We start from the raw sequence: 14,978 nt of genomic DNA on the forward strand, positions 1-14,978 counted from the left end.
GGTTTGGTAGAATTAGTAGATGGGATGCTTTGCTTACGCACTGGGGTCGATGTAGTCGACTTAATCCCTTTGTCTGTCCTTGTTTGTCCCCTCTGTGTTTAGCCCCTTGTGGGTAGTAAAGAAATATATATTAAGGCTTTTTACATTCTGGGTCCAAATTCCACCATGGCTTCCTTGAGTGACTAGAATATAATTCACACCTGATTTAATGCTACTACTTGGTCATATGTTGTCTTTAATGGATTCCACTTTCTTGCAAGATTTCTGGTTTGACAATAAACTTTCTGTTCCTCTTCATTAGTCCCCAAGGGCCTGAAAAGAGTCTTGGGCCCTTCCCTCTTGACTAAGCTATAAAAAAATATTTTTAAATATATAAGCTAATATGGAAAGGATTAAACAAAATATTTACTCTAGAAAAAATAAAGAAAATAGGATTTCCTCTTTAGTCATGTTGTGTGTGTGTGCGTGGTTTGTTTGCTTTTTTAACTTGTTTTCAGTATTTTGACTTATTTTTCAGGATTGTTTAATGTGACATGGATCCAAGTTTGACTTATTGAAGTAACCACATGCTTTACACAAAATTAGCAAAAAATTACTAGGTTTATAAAATTGATTACACCTTTTTTTTCATCTTTTACTTGTTTCAGTCATTGTACTGCTGCTATGCTGGGCCACCTCCTTGAAAGATTGACCCTAGTACTTATTTTTTAAAATCTGGCTTCTTATTCTATTAGTTTGTTGCTGAACTGCTAAATTATGGGGACGTAAATGAACCGACACCAGATGTCAAATGTTGCGAGGAACAGACATATATATACAGAATGGGTTTGTTTCAGTTTCCATCAACCAAATCCACTCACAAAGCTTTGGTTGGCTCAAGGCTATACTAGAAAATCCATGTCCAATGCGCCACAAAGTGGGACTGAACCCAGAACTATGTAGTTGGAAGGCAAACTTCTTGCCATGCTTGCACCAATATATATATTCCTAACTGAAATGTAGGATGGCTCTTGAAATGGATGAACATTAGATGAAATTGCAGATTTTACTTTTAAAGATATATTTATGACATCATCATCATCATTGTTTAATGTCTGTTTTCCATGCTAGCATGGGTTGGATGGTTCGACAGGGGTCTGGGAAGCCAGAAGGCTGCACCAGACTCCAGTCTGATCTGGCAGTGTTTCTACAGCTGGATGCCCTTCCTAATGCCAACCACTCCGTAAGTGTAGTGGGTGCTTTTTACATGCCACTGGCACAGGTGCCAGGCGAGGCTGGCTTTTAAAACCATTATCACTATACATATCTATATTTATATGTTGGGTTTAATTCTCAGGACTCCTTCAAGTTACATGGCATGGAGCAATAGGAGATATGTTATATTTATAAAATCTATAAGTTGACAGAAGAAATACTTTGATTCTTGTTGTTGAAAAAGCATATTTGTTACTTGTCTACATAGATTCACGAGTATTGCTTGAAATCTTTTATCGTATCAAGCTTGATGGAGCAGACTAGCCGGTTACATCAATCCCAGTGCTCAACTGGTACTTATTTTATAAATCCCTAAAGGATGAAAGGCAAAGTCAACCTCAACAGAATTTGAACTTTGAACATAAAGACAGATAAAATGCCTCTGGTGTGCTAACAATTCTGCCTGCTCACTGCCTTCATTAAAAGTAATAACAATAATTCTTCCTGCTCTAGGTACAAGGCCTGAAATTTGGTGGGAAGGGACTACTCAATTACATCAAACCCTGGTGTTTCACTGGTACTTAATTATCGACACTGAAAGGATGAAAGGTGAAGTCAACCGCGGCAGAACTTGAACCCAGAATGTAGCAGCAGATGAAATACCTATTTCTTTATTACCCACAAGGGGCTAAACACAGAGGGGACAAACAAGGACAGACATAGGTATTAAGTCGATTACATCGACCCCAGTGCGTAACTGGTACTTAATTTATCGACCCTGAAAGGATGAAAGGCAAAGTCAACCTCGGCGGAATTTGAACTCACAACGTAACGCAGACGAAATACCGCTAAGCATTTTGCCCGGCGTGCTAACGTTTCTGCCAGCTCGCCACAGATGAAATACCACTAAGCGTTTTGTCTGGCATGCTAAAGATTCTGCCTTAATAATAATAATAATAATAATCCTGTCTACTATAAGCACAAGGCTTAAAATTTGAGGTAGAGGATTATTAATGAGAATATTGTATATAGTATTCAGGTGTGCCACAACTCATCAGGTTGATAGAAAGTTTGTTATTTCAGCTGCAAAGCGAATAAGCTGGACTCCATTGCTCTTGTCTATCCTCGCTGTTCTTTCCCAAGCTTCAATATCATCATCATCATCATTATTTAAGCTCCACTTATCCTTGCAACTTAGAATAACAGCCAAGTACCAAGGTCAATGGAATCAACTTGATTCCTCCTCCTAAAAAGTTCCAGAGGAAGGCAGATGAAAAATCTGACTCAGGTCAGACAAATTTATTGAAGCAAAATTTCCACAACCTGATGCTCTCCCTGTCACAAACCCTCACTTGTTTTCCATGCAAGGTAATATTTTCTCCCCATGACCAAACATGTTTTTGACAGAGGACTAGAAATTTAATAACATCGCTTGTATGATGGTGATGCTCATTTACAACCATTATGTGATGTCAAGACAAGGTACACCCACACATACATATGATGGGCTTTTTTCAGTTTTTGATCTACTAAATAGTAGAAAACACTTGCAATATTTGGAAAAAGTTGCCCAAGGTGCCACACTGTAGGACAACCTGAGACCTCACAGTTGGGAAGTAAGCTTCATAACCACACAGCAAAGCCTTCAGCTTATATCTTCAAAGCTACATCCCACTACTAAATCTTGGCACTCTTTCTCCTAATACACATAATGCATTTATGCTACATAACCACACCTCTCTCTCTCTTTTACTCTTTTACTTGTTTCAGTCATTTGACTGTGGCCATGCTGGAGCACCGCCTTTAATCGAGCAACTCGACCCCAGGACTTATTCTTTTGTAAGCCCAGTACTTATTTTATCGGTCTCTTTTGCCGAACTGCAAAGTAACGGGGACATAAACACACCAGCATCGGTTGTCAAGCAATGCTAGGGGGACAAACACAGACACACAAACACACACACGCATATATATACGACGGGCTTCTTTCAGTTTCCGTCTAGTGCTGGTGCTGTGATAAAAGCACCCAGTATACTCTGTAAAAACCAAGCCAAAAAAATAATGTGAGCAAGATGAGGTCCCCTGACCCATCTAGGGGAGCAGTATCCCTGAGTGCATGCTAATTCCAGCCGTGACGAGGACCCACCAAACCAATCTATGCCAACGAGGAAAATAGACATAAAACATTGATGATTTAAATGTAGTTTGCATATATCCTATAAACTACTGCTACTACTGTTGCTGCTGTTTGTGTATCTAATATGTGAGAATGCAAAACTGCTACTTTTATGGCTGCTGTTATCTTTAAGAAATATGATTCTTGTCTTACCCCCACCCCAACCCATATACTTTTCCTTTATTTATTTATATATGGTTTTTTCATTTATGTTGTCATTCTCCCAGCAATCAAAATCTGTAACAATTCCAGAAAAAAAAGTTACAATACCAGCAGTTTTTATCCCCCTTCCTCTAATACCTATTAAACTTTTTTTAGTTATTTATGATAAAATTTTTTCATATCGCTGCAAATCATTAGCTATCTAGCTACCTATAGCAAGCAAATAATTCTGTACAATAGGGATGGTTTTATCTATTACTGTATACAATAGTTCACAACAATTTTATCCATCTCTAACATTTTTCTACTAAGATTGAAACTGAACACCAACCCTATAATTTACTGTTCAGATTTGTGAAAGCAATGTGCACTGACTAAATAGACTGTTTTTCTTTTAATTATTTATTCAAATTTATGCAGTTGCACTGGAAGACTAAATTGAGTATAGTTAAGTACTTGGCTTACAATTCTTAATTTTGACACAAGGCCAGTAAATTTTAGGATGGTGGGGCAAGTTGATTCTTCTTTTTCTTACAGCATTCACCCAGGGTGGGTTGAGCTGGCTTCATTCATCCTCAATGCTGCATTTCTCACAAATGTCGACCAGGCCTGGCGATTTGAGGCTAACGACCGCGTGATCTCCAACCACTCCTTATTCCAGCTGTGAACGCTGTAGATATGGGGGCCTAGGTTGGGTTCCAGATCAGCCTTGACTGTCATCAGCTAGGTTTTTCGTTGTCCACCACATTGCTTTCACCAGCCCTGAAGGGGAGCTGGGGAAATTGCTTCGTAGATGAATTCTCCTGGTTGACGACGGAGGGCATGACCCAGCCAACGCAGACATCTCGTTAGGATGACTTGTCGGAGGGAGGTGATTCTGCACTGGTGTCGCACCGAATTGTTGGAGACAAAGTGATGCCATTGGACATGAAGGATACGGCGTAGACAGAGGTGATCGAAGGATTCTAGTCGCTTAATATCTTCCACTCTCATTGGCCATGACTTGCTGCCGTAAAGGAGAATTGTTTGCACTAGTGCTTGGTAGATCCGTACTTTGGTGGTGCGTCGGATCTCAGATCTTGCCCAGAGTCATGCACTGAGCAAGTTGATTACATTGGCCCAACTACTTGGCTGTTATTTTATTTCATCAATCCCGAAAAGATGAGAGGCAAGGTTGACCTTGGCAAGATTTGAACTTAAAATGTAAAGAATCAGAAGAAATGTCACTAAGTATATTTGTCAATGTGCAAATAATTCTGATGGCTTGTCATTTTATGCTTTACTTATAATGAATGCAATATCTGTAGCAAATGAGCCGAGCTGGCAGAACCATTAGCATGGCAGACAAAATACTTAGCAACATTTCATGTGTCTTTCTGTTCTGAGTTGACTTTGCTTTTCATCCTTTCAGGGTTGATAAAATAAGTACCAATGGAGATCAATGTAACTGACTTACTCCCTCCTGAACTTGTTGGCCCTGTGACAAAATTTTAAACCAATAATCTAAACCAATAATCTTAATTTTGGAGAGATTTCTGTCTGACACTTCCAATATGTTGTCAGTGAAAAAGCAAATATTTTAAATAATATTTATTTCTTTACTGCCCACAAGGGGCTAAACACAGAGGGGACAAACGGATTAGGTCGATTACATCGACCCCAGTGTGAAACTGGTACTTTATTTATCGACCCCGAAAGGATGAAAGGCAAAGTCGACCTCAGCGGAATTTGAACTCAGGACGTAATGGCAGATGAAATACGGCTACGCATTTCGCCCGGTGTGCTAATGTTTCTGCCAGCTCGCCATCTTAAATAATATTGTTCTGTTATTGATACAAGTGCAGGCATAACTGTGTGGCTAAGAATCTTACTTTTCAATCACATGCTTTCAGGTTAAGTCCCACTTTGCAGCACCTTGGGTGTGTAATTTTTTCAATATCCCAGGATAAATGGAAATTGTAGTTAAGATACCCATGCCGGTGACACATAAAAAGCACCGTCCAAACGTAGCAGGTGCCAGTGCCGCCTGACTGGCGTCTGTATTGGTGACACGTAAAAGCACCAACTGATCGTGGCCATTTGCCAGCCTCCCCTGGCACGTAAAAAGCACCCACTACACTCACGAAGTGGTTGGCTTTAGGAAGGGCATCCAGCTGTAGAAACACTGCCAGATCAGACTGGAGCCTGGTGCAGCCTCCAGGCCTCCCAGACCCTGGTCGAACCATCCAACGCATGCTAGCATGGAAAACGGACGTTAAACGATGATGATGATAATCAATGCCTCATGAGTGAAATTGGCAGACAGAAACTGTGTGGAAGCCTGTTTACGTGTGCATATCTTTGGGTTTACGTTTACTCTCTCCACTGCTTGACGACTGTTGGTTTGGTTATGTCAGTATAACTTAGTAATTCAGCAAAAGACATTGATACAATAAGTACTAGATTTAAAAATAAGTGCTGAGGATGGTTTGTTAGACTAAACCCTTCAAGGTAGTGCCCCAGTATGGTTGCAGTCCAATGAATGAAACAAGTAAAAGTTAAAAGATAATGGTAACAAAATCTATGAAAAAAAAATGGATCATAAGATTATCATCAAAACTTCCTTTTCATGAGATTTACCTTAAGTAAAATCAGTAGCGTTCATCACTCTTTAATACTTTCATTACCAACCCGGCTGAAACCAGCTCTGGCTCTGAGTACAAATGTTTTGTTTTCATAAGTTTTGAATTAAAATCTTCTACCAAATCTTAGTCACAATTTATGTTCCTAACACTAGCTAAATGATAACTAAGTTATTTTATTAAATTCTTTGTTATATTTAAAGTAATTGAAAGAAATACAGAGCATCTCAAAATAAATACAGTCACGAAAGGGTTAAGATTTATCCAGAGGAGAATTTTAATTCAACTCAACAAACTAAGCTATTGAGGTAACCTCTGATTGGTTGATGACCCACCAGGAATTGTAGCTGAACCACTCATATCACAATGTCTTTGAAAGAGGAAAGCCATGACAAACTATATCTGAGGATGAAGAGTTGGTCATGAATGGCTTGATCATAGGTCTGTTCCACTAGGAAAATCAAGCAAAAAATAAGTCACTCACAAAGACGTATATAATTGTATGTACCATGTTTTCATGAATTATTTTAGATGCTTGTGTAATTGCAAGCAAGCATAAACACTGTCTTGGTAGTCTCAGCCGACCCTTGATCCGGTGGAGCATCCAGAATGTGATAAATAGAGGGAGAAACAGCTGCACCAGCACTCAGCTGGTACTCATTACAGCTGAGTTGACTGGAGCAATGTGAAATCAAGTGCCTTGCTTAAAAACACAACCCACAGCTCAGTTAACCCTTTTGATACCAACCTGCCTGAAACCGCCTCTGGTTCTGTGATACAAATGCCTTGTTTTCAAAAGTTCTGAACTAAAATCTTCCACCAAACCTTAGTCACAATTCACGTTCCTAACTCTAGCTTTATTTTACTAAATTCTTTGCTACATCATCATCATCGTTTAACGTCCGTTTTCCATGCTAGCATGGGTTGGACGGTTCAACCGGAGTCTGGGAAGCCAGAAGGCTGCGCCAGGCCCAGTCTGATCTGGCAATGTTTCTATGGCTGGATGCCCTTCCTAACGCCTTGAAATAAACACAGAGCATCTCAGCAGAAATATGGTAACAAAAGGGTTAAGGAATTGAACCCACAACTTTTTTGATTGCAAGTTTGTAAGCACTAGGCTTAGGCTACATAACTGCACTCAGTCAGAGCTAAACAACTGTATTAGTTTTACATTACTGCTTACCCTGCAGTAATCTATTTGCTACTAGTTAGACCACAACACCAGAGAGTTAGCTGTCTGTCAACACACGCGATAGCTGTCTGATACTCTATTCTCTTTGCCACCCATTCTCTTTCATACATATATATGTGGATGTGTGTGTGTATCTGCAGATATAGTATGGTTCTATTTTTATAAAATTTTTCTTAACTAAAACATAAAGCGATTGAAACAAGTTAGTCAGGAATGTGTATGTGCAGTTTAATGTCTATGCATTTTGTTCATTTGCTTGTTCATTTTATATCTGCTTTGCCATACTTGCATAGGTTAAACAGAAACATAATAAGGGCATTGTTTTACAGGCAGATGACCCTTAGGTCACTAATTCTTACCTGTTTTTCAAGTAAGGGGGTTTTCATTCCACTTCTCTTTGAAAGTGTAGAGCTTTCAGATGATTTAATGAGAAGGAAATGTCAACAAACATTGCTAGCCTTAGTCTTAGCTTAGTGCAGTATGCAAGTGTTCACACACTCACACTTCATTTTGTTGAACTGAATTAAAATTCTCCTCTGGATAAAACTCAAAGAGTGATGAACTCTGTTCTATATTTTAGAGATGAGAAATTCTGTACATTATTTACATTGGACGGATATGTGTCCTCATCTTGTTTGTTGTTATCACAATGTTTCAGCTGATTTACTCTCCAGCCTTCATCAGGTTCCTGGTAGAATTTTAAAGCCAACCCCCTAAGCAGACCTAGTGCAGATATGAGTAGAATATGGGAACCAACCCTTTCGTTACCGTATTTATTTTGAGATGCTCTGCGTTTCTTCCAATTATTTTTAAATCTAACAAAACTGTTGAGCTACAAACAGTATCATATTGCAAGAGTTGATAATCTGTGTCAAAGATTATATAGTAAGATAAACTTAAATAACATTTAAACGATATTATGTTAAGTTTACATTTACTGAATTTAACGTTAAAATTTCCTTCTAAAATAGCATAATACATTAGTGAAGAAACTCATTCTTAAGATACATGCCAAGACAGCCTCTATATGGTTGCTTAAACTGCTAAAAATAACAACCATATTCCCCCAATCACACACTCTCTTAAACAAAAAAACATATAAGATCATGTAGTCCCGGATACTCTTAAAAAAGACAGAATAGTCAAGTATGAAAAATCTTTGATCATAGATCTGATTAATCAAGGATGAACAACTAGCCAAGATCTTTAAAGTATAAACTAGTAGATTTAAGTCTGAATTCTTAGAACAGCATATTTTGATTTTGTATTTGATTTGCAAGACTCTTCATGTAAACTTGCATATTTAGATATATTTTCCTGTATCTCAAGAGGGCCACTTTGTCAATAATAAACACATTTGCATTTATTGATTGTTTGATTGATCATTTAGTCAATCAGCAAGATAATCTGAGCTGAGACCCCTTTCGGTCATGACTGACCATGGGATTACACCTAGAAAATTACTCTCCCAGGCACAAGTCCGGGCAAGGTTGTTTATGGAAGACCAGCAGTTGCCCATGCATACCGGCCTCCCCTCTCCACGTCTCCAGTGTTATCCAAGGGAAAGGCAAAGGGGCCGATACAGCTTGGCACCTGTGACATTGCAACTCATTTCTACAGCTGAGTGAACTGGAGCAACGTGAAATAAAGTGTCTTGCTCAAGAACGCAACACGCAGCCCAGTCCAGAATTTGAACTCACAACCTCATGATCGTAACCTCGACACTCTAACCACTGAGCCATGTCCTTCACTGCTAGATAATCAATGCTTAAATAATTGACTAATAAAAATAAAGAAATGAAATAAACCAATGCATATATTTATTGACATAATGACCCTCCTAAGATACAACAAATCTTAGAACAGCATGTCTCATAATAAAGGTGGCTTAGACACAGTTGCAGATGCCATCCGAATGTTTCATTTCTCTAGTTACCTCTTATATATGCTCACTCAGCCAGAACTGTCTGAGGCTTCTCAAGAAAAACATAACAAAGAACAAGTGTAAGTAACATTTTCTAGATGAGCTATTTAACATTGTATGATGGAAGTAGTAGTATAAGCTCTTTCTCTGAGTTTTTTTTTTTCATCATTCCAGATGTCGGTACTCCTGTAGAAAGTAAATGGTTAACCCTTTAGTGTTCAGATTATTCTATCAAACATAATGCTTATTGATTTGAATTAATCATGCATTATCTCATATCTTCAAGATCTTGATGGTGTAATTACTTAATGTGGAATAACATTGTAGGGTAGGTGTGAGAGCCTGGATCTGGTCAGTTTGAACATAAAACAGATTAACTATTTCGGCCGGATATGGCCGGTTTAAATACTAAAGGGTTAAATTAACTTGACTCTAGTTCTCAAACAAAACTTAAGGCTAACATTTTATACTAAGACATGTAAAACAACAACAACAGCATTTTTAGAGCTTTGCATTAATTACGTGCTTTTCAAAATTTTAATATGTTTTATATTTGGCATTCATGTCTTGAGGATAATATATTTTTAAAAATTATATTGGTCATTATTAGACTTTATAAGAGATACTTTCCATATCGTCAAACCAATCAGAAGAGATGCAAGCATCAGATCAATTAAAGAGTGTTTCTTTAGACTGATAAGAAAAAAAATGTAACTGTTTAGAGAAGCACAGGCATAGCTGTGTGGTAAGAAGCTTACTTCCCAACCACATGATTTTGGGTTCAGTCCCACTGTGTGACATCTTGAAGTGTCTTCTACTGTAACTATGGGCTTACCAAAGTCATGTGAGTAAATTTGGTAGATGGAAACAGAAAGAAGCCCACTGTGTGTGTTTGTCTCCCATCACTGCTTGATAACTAGTGTTGGTTTGTTTATGTCTCCATAACTTAGTGGTTCAGCAAAAGAGATTGACAGAGACCAGGCTTTAAAAATATATATAATAAAGTATTGGAGTTGATTCATTCAACTAAAACTCTTCAAGGTGGTGCTCCAGCATGGCAAAATTCTAATGACTGAAACAAATAAATGATAAGATATAACAGCAATTTATAATGTGAAAATTAACAACAACCACAACTGTTTCAATGGCAACTGAACAGTTGAAAAAAGAAGAAGACGAAATGAAAATATCAGAAGAGAATTTTAGATAAGAGAGATTCACCTGAGAATCAAATTATTCATATCTCCTGTAACTAGTCACTGCAAAACAACAGGTCATATATATTTATTCTTCACCTTGATAACAAAAATTGCAAGATAAATATAAAAAAAAAACAGAAATTGTTCCAAGATTCACTTGAATAATGATATCATTTTTTTTTATCGATATCATACTAGAAAAAAAAAGAATATACAACAGCAGGATTTCCCATGATGCACTTGAGTATGTAGAATGAATTAAAAAAAACAGCATTTCTTTTCAGGAGTCAGAGTGGATTCACTAATGAAAAGATGGAAGTTAGTCTAAGTAACTACTGTTGTTTCCAATGATTTTTTTTAAAAGAAAAAAATTAATGTATTTCTTAATTGCTACATATGAAGGTGCAATGGCCCAGTGGTTAGGGCAGCGGACTCGCGGTCGGAGGATCGCGTTTTCGATTCCCAGACCAGGCGTGTGTGTTTATTGAGCGAAAACATCTAAAGTTCCATGAGGCTCCAGCAGGGGGTGGTGGCGACCCCTGTTGTACTCTTTCACCCCAACTTTCTCTCTTTCTTCCTGTTTCTTGAGTAACACTGCGATGGACTGGCGTCCCGTCCAGCTGAAGGGAACACATATGCCATAGAAACCAGGAAACTAGGCCCATGAGCCTGGCTAGGCTTGGAAAGGGTGCATAAATAAAAAATAAATAATTGCTACATAATTGACCCTGTAAATGAGAAAAATAAAAAGTGCATTGATGATAAATAGTAAATTATATGTTTTTGATATTATACATTGATAGATGTTTTGATAGAAGCAGAAATCAAACTTTATGATCCCACTTGTGCTTTCCAAAAAGGGAGAAAACACCATGAAGTTATGATTTAAAAGAAAGAACAATATATTTATAAATTTTCATTTTCCAATTTCTTATAAGGTAGAAGAATTTGTTCCACTTTTCAATTCTCAGTTCTGCTGATTTACCATATTTCAAAAGCATTGCACTCAAATCAATGTATACTAAGTTTTTTTAACTAAGAGGAATAAATCAATATATTTCAAATCACATCAACTTATCATAATTTCTTTCAAGTGTTACCAAATTTTCTTTGCATGTGAGATGCATTGGACATTTAAACATCGTCCTGAACATTTTAACATCTATTTTTCAATGAGGTTGGACAGGTTCTTTGCACAGTGTTTGCCTTGGTCTTTCATCATCTTTTCTTTGAAATCCAGCATCTTGAGATCTGATCTCTCCATTTTTTTCTCCCATCATCTTGGGTCTTAGTCTTCTGTGAGTATCCACCTTTAACCTGCACAGCAGTGCTTTGTCTCAGTACTCATCAAGTTGTAGAAATCATGGTTTTCATCAGCTAAATTCTCATGTTTAAAGTAAAAGACATTTACCCAAGGTGCTGTGTAGTGGCATCTAACCTGGAAACATATGGCTGCAAAGTGAACTTCTTAGTCACACAACTGTGTGTTATCCTAATCATTAACCCTTTTGTTACTGTATTTTTTTTCAATGCTCTGTGTTTCTTTCAATTACTTTAAATATAACAAAGAATTTAGTAAAATAACTTAATTACCATTAAGCTAGTGTTAGGAACATAAATTGTGACTAAGGTTTGGTGGAAGATTTTAATTCCAAACTTATGAAAACAAGACATTTGTACCCAGAGCCAGAGCTGGTTTCAGCTGGGTTGGTAACGAAAGGGTTAAACCTCATTTGCAGAGCACTTATTAACCTCAGTCAACAATAATTCTCTTCTACAATAGTTGTCCTTGTTTTTAGCCACTGTTATCACTGATATAGGGTCAAATAAGAAGCAGTGAATTATCAGAAGCACAAAAATATTATATTAACTTTTTAGCATTTAAACCAGCAGTATCAGGCCAAGATCTTCTAGCTTTTTATTGTTCAAACCAGCCAGATCCAACCTCTGAAACCTGTCATTAGGATGACATTGTAATGCCATCTAAATAATAAACAGTTGCATCACCAAAATCTCAGAGCTATGAGACAATTCTTGATTAATTCAAAACAATCTATTGAACAAGCATTACATTTGACACGGTGATCTGAATGATAAAGGGTTAAATATCCTTTCTCTACACTCTGTGTTCAAACCATGATGGTTTTCTTTTTTCCTGAGTTCATTGTACTCTTTTACTTGTTTCAGTCATTTGACTGCAGTCATGCTGGAGCACCGCCTTTAATCGAGCAACTCTACCCCAGGACTTATTCTTTGTAAACCAAGTACTTATTCTATCGGTCCCTTTTGCCGAACTGCTAAGTTACAGGGACATAAACACACCAGCATCAGTTGTCAAGCGATGTTGGGGGACAAACACAGACACACAAACATATACACACACATACATATATATATATATACATATATACAACAGGCTTCTTTCAGTTTCTGTCTACCAAATCCACTCACAAGGTTTTGGTGGGCCCGAGGCTATAGCAGAAGACACTTGCCCAAGATGCCATGCAGTGGGACTGAACCTGGAACCATGTGGTTGGTAAGTAAGCTACTTACCACAAAGCCACTCCTGCGCCTGAAAAATATGGAACGCTTCACAAATATGCATGTCATCCTTGCACAGGGGCCATGCTAATCTTCTTTGTATCGTTCCAATTTTAGAATATGTACCGCTGTAGCATACAAATAGTGAGAGTACATATGAGTCCCATTAAACCAACTAAATATGACAAATTTGAAAAGAAATTTCCCCTGGATGTAATTAAAAGCTTTGTAGAAAGACTCAAAACTGAGCCATCAGATTACAAAGTTCAAGTCACAACACAGCACAGCATCGTTCATGTAAGAGGCTGAGTTATTGAGCCATCAATAATCAGACATCACATCATAGATCATTCTAGATCTTTCTGGAATAGGCACTGGAGTAGCTGTGTGGTAAGTAGCTTGTTTACCAACCACATGGTTCCGGGTTCAGTCCCACTGCGTAGCACCTTGGGCAAGTGTCTTCTACTATAGCCTCAGGCCGACCAAAGCCTTGTGAGTGGATTTGGTAGATGGAAACTGAAAGAATCCTATCGTATATATGTATGTGTGTGTGTATATGTTTGTGTGTCTATGTTTGTTCCCCCAACATCATTTAACAACCGATGGTAGTGTTTACGTCCCCGTAACTTAGCTGTTCAGCAAAAAAGACCAATAGAATAAGTACTAGGCTTCCAAAGAATAAGTCCTGGGGTCGATTTGCTCAACTAAAGGCGGTGCTCCAGCAAGGCTGAAGTCAAATGACTGAAACAAGTAAAAGAGTAATGTCTTGGTTTAAAGGTTATATAAAGGCTTGTTTTTAGTAGCAACCTTTAGTGTGTGGCAACCCATGGTCCAGCTTCACACACTCTTGCTGTTTATAATAGCCATTTTCACAACCTCTACTCAATCTGGATGTGTCATTATAGTTGGCTACAGACAATGGATATTAAATGATGATGATGATGATGTGTATATTTTCTCCTGTTTTGATGAGCTTAAGTACGGAGTTTTTATGATCAACTCTCTTACTCTTTACTCTTTTACTCTTTTACTTGTTTCAGTCATTTGACTGCAGCCATGCTGGAGCACTGCCTTTAGTCGAGCAAATCGACCCCGGGACTTATTCTTTGTAAGCCCAGTACTTATTCTATCGGTCTCTATTGCCGAACCGCTAAGTGACAGGGACATAAACACACCAGCATCGGTTGTCAAGCAATGCTAGGGGGACAAACACATACACACAAAAACACACACATACACATATATATATATATATATATATATATACGACAGGCTTCATTCAGTTTCCGTCTACCAAATCTACTCACAAGGCATTGGTCGGCCTGGGGCTATAGCAGAAGACACTTGCCCAAGATGCCACGCAGTGGGACTGAACCCAGAACCATGTGGTTGGTTAGCAAGCTACTTACCACACAGCCACTCCTGCGCCTATCCACACAGCCACTCCTGCGCCTATGAACTATTTATGAATGCTACAGAACTATTCTTTCAATTGTCTTAACTTATTGTGGAACCTTTCTAATTCATGTCCAGCCTAATATTACTCATACATAGCAGGCAGAATTGTTAAAATGTTGGGCAAAATGCTTTGCAGCATTTAGTCTGTCTATATGTTCTGAGTTGAAATTCCGCCAAGGTTGACTTTGCCTTTTATCCCTTCTGGGTTGATAAAATAGGTACCAGTTGTGTACTTGGGTCGATGTATTCAACTCATTCCCTCCTCCAGAATTGCTGGCCTTGTGCCAAAATATGAAACCATTATTAAATGTTCACATGGTGTTGTTACATCATTTATATGCAGCCTTACCTATAGATCACCCATTAGTGACAGCCTTAACTAGAGAAAGTAAGTTGATGCCAGTGCCCCTTGACTGGCTCCCATGCCGGTGGCATGCAAAAAGCACCATCTGAACGTGACTGATGCCAGGTCCACCTGACTGGCTCCTGTGCTGGTGACACGTAAAAAGCA

General features: G+C 38.1%; 1 non-coding gene across 1 annotated transcript; it reads right to left on the reverse strand.

The window, feature by feature from the left end:
- Nucleotides 1–13,043: 13,043 nt before the first annotated feature.
- LOC115220331 lies at nucleotides 13,044–13,148 on the reverse strand. Its single transcript, XR_003882508.1, has one exon. It is a non-coding gene; the product is annotated as a U6 spliceosomal RNA (small nuclear RNA).
- Between the last annotated feature and the right edge of the window lie 1,830 nt (nucleotides 13,149–14,978).

Source organism: Octopus sinensis, linkage group LG1 (assembly GCF_006345805.1).
Source record: "Octopus sinensis linkage group LG1, ASM634580v1, whole genome shotgun sequence".
NCBI classification, from domain to species: domain Eukaryota; kingdom Metazoa; phylum Mollusca; class Cephalopoda; order Octopoda; family Octopodidae; genus Octopus; species Octopus sinensis.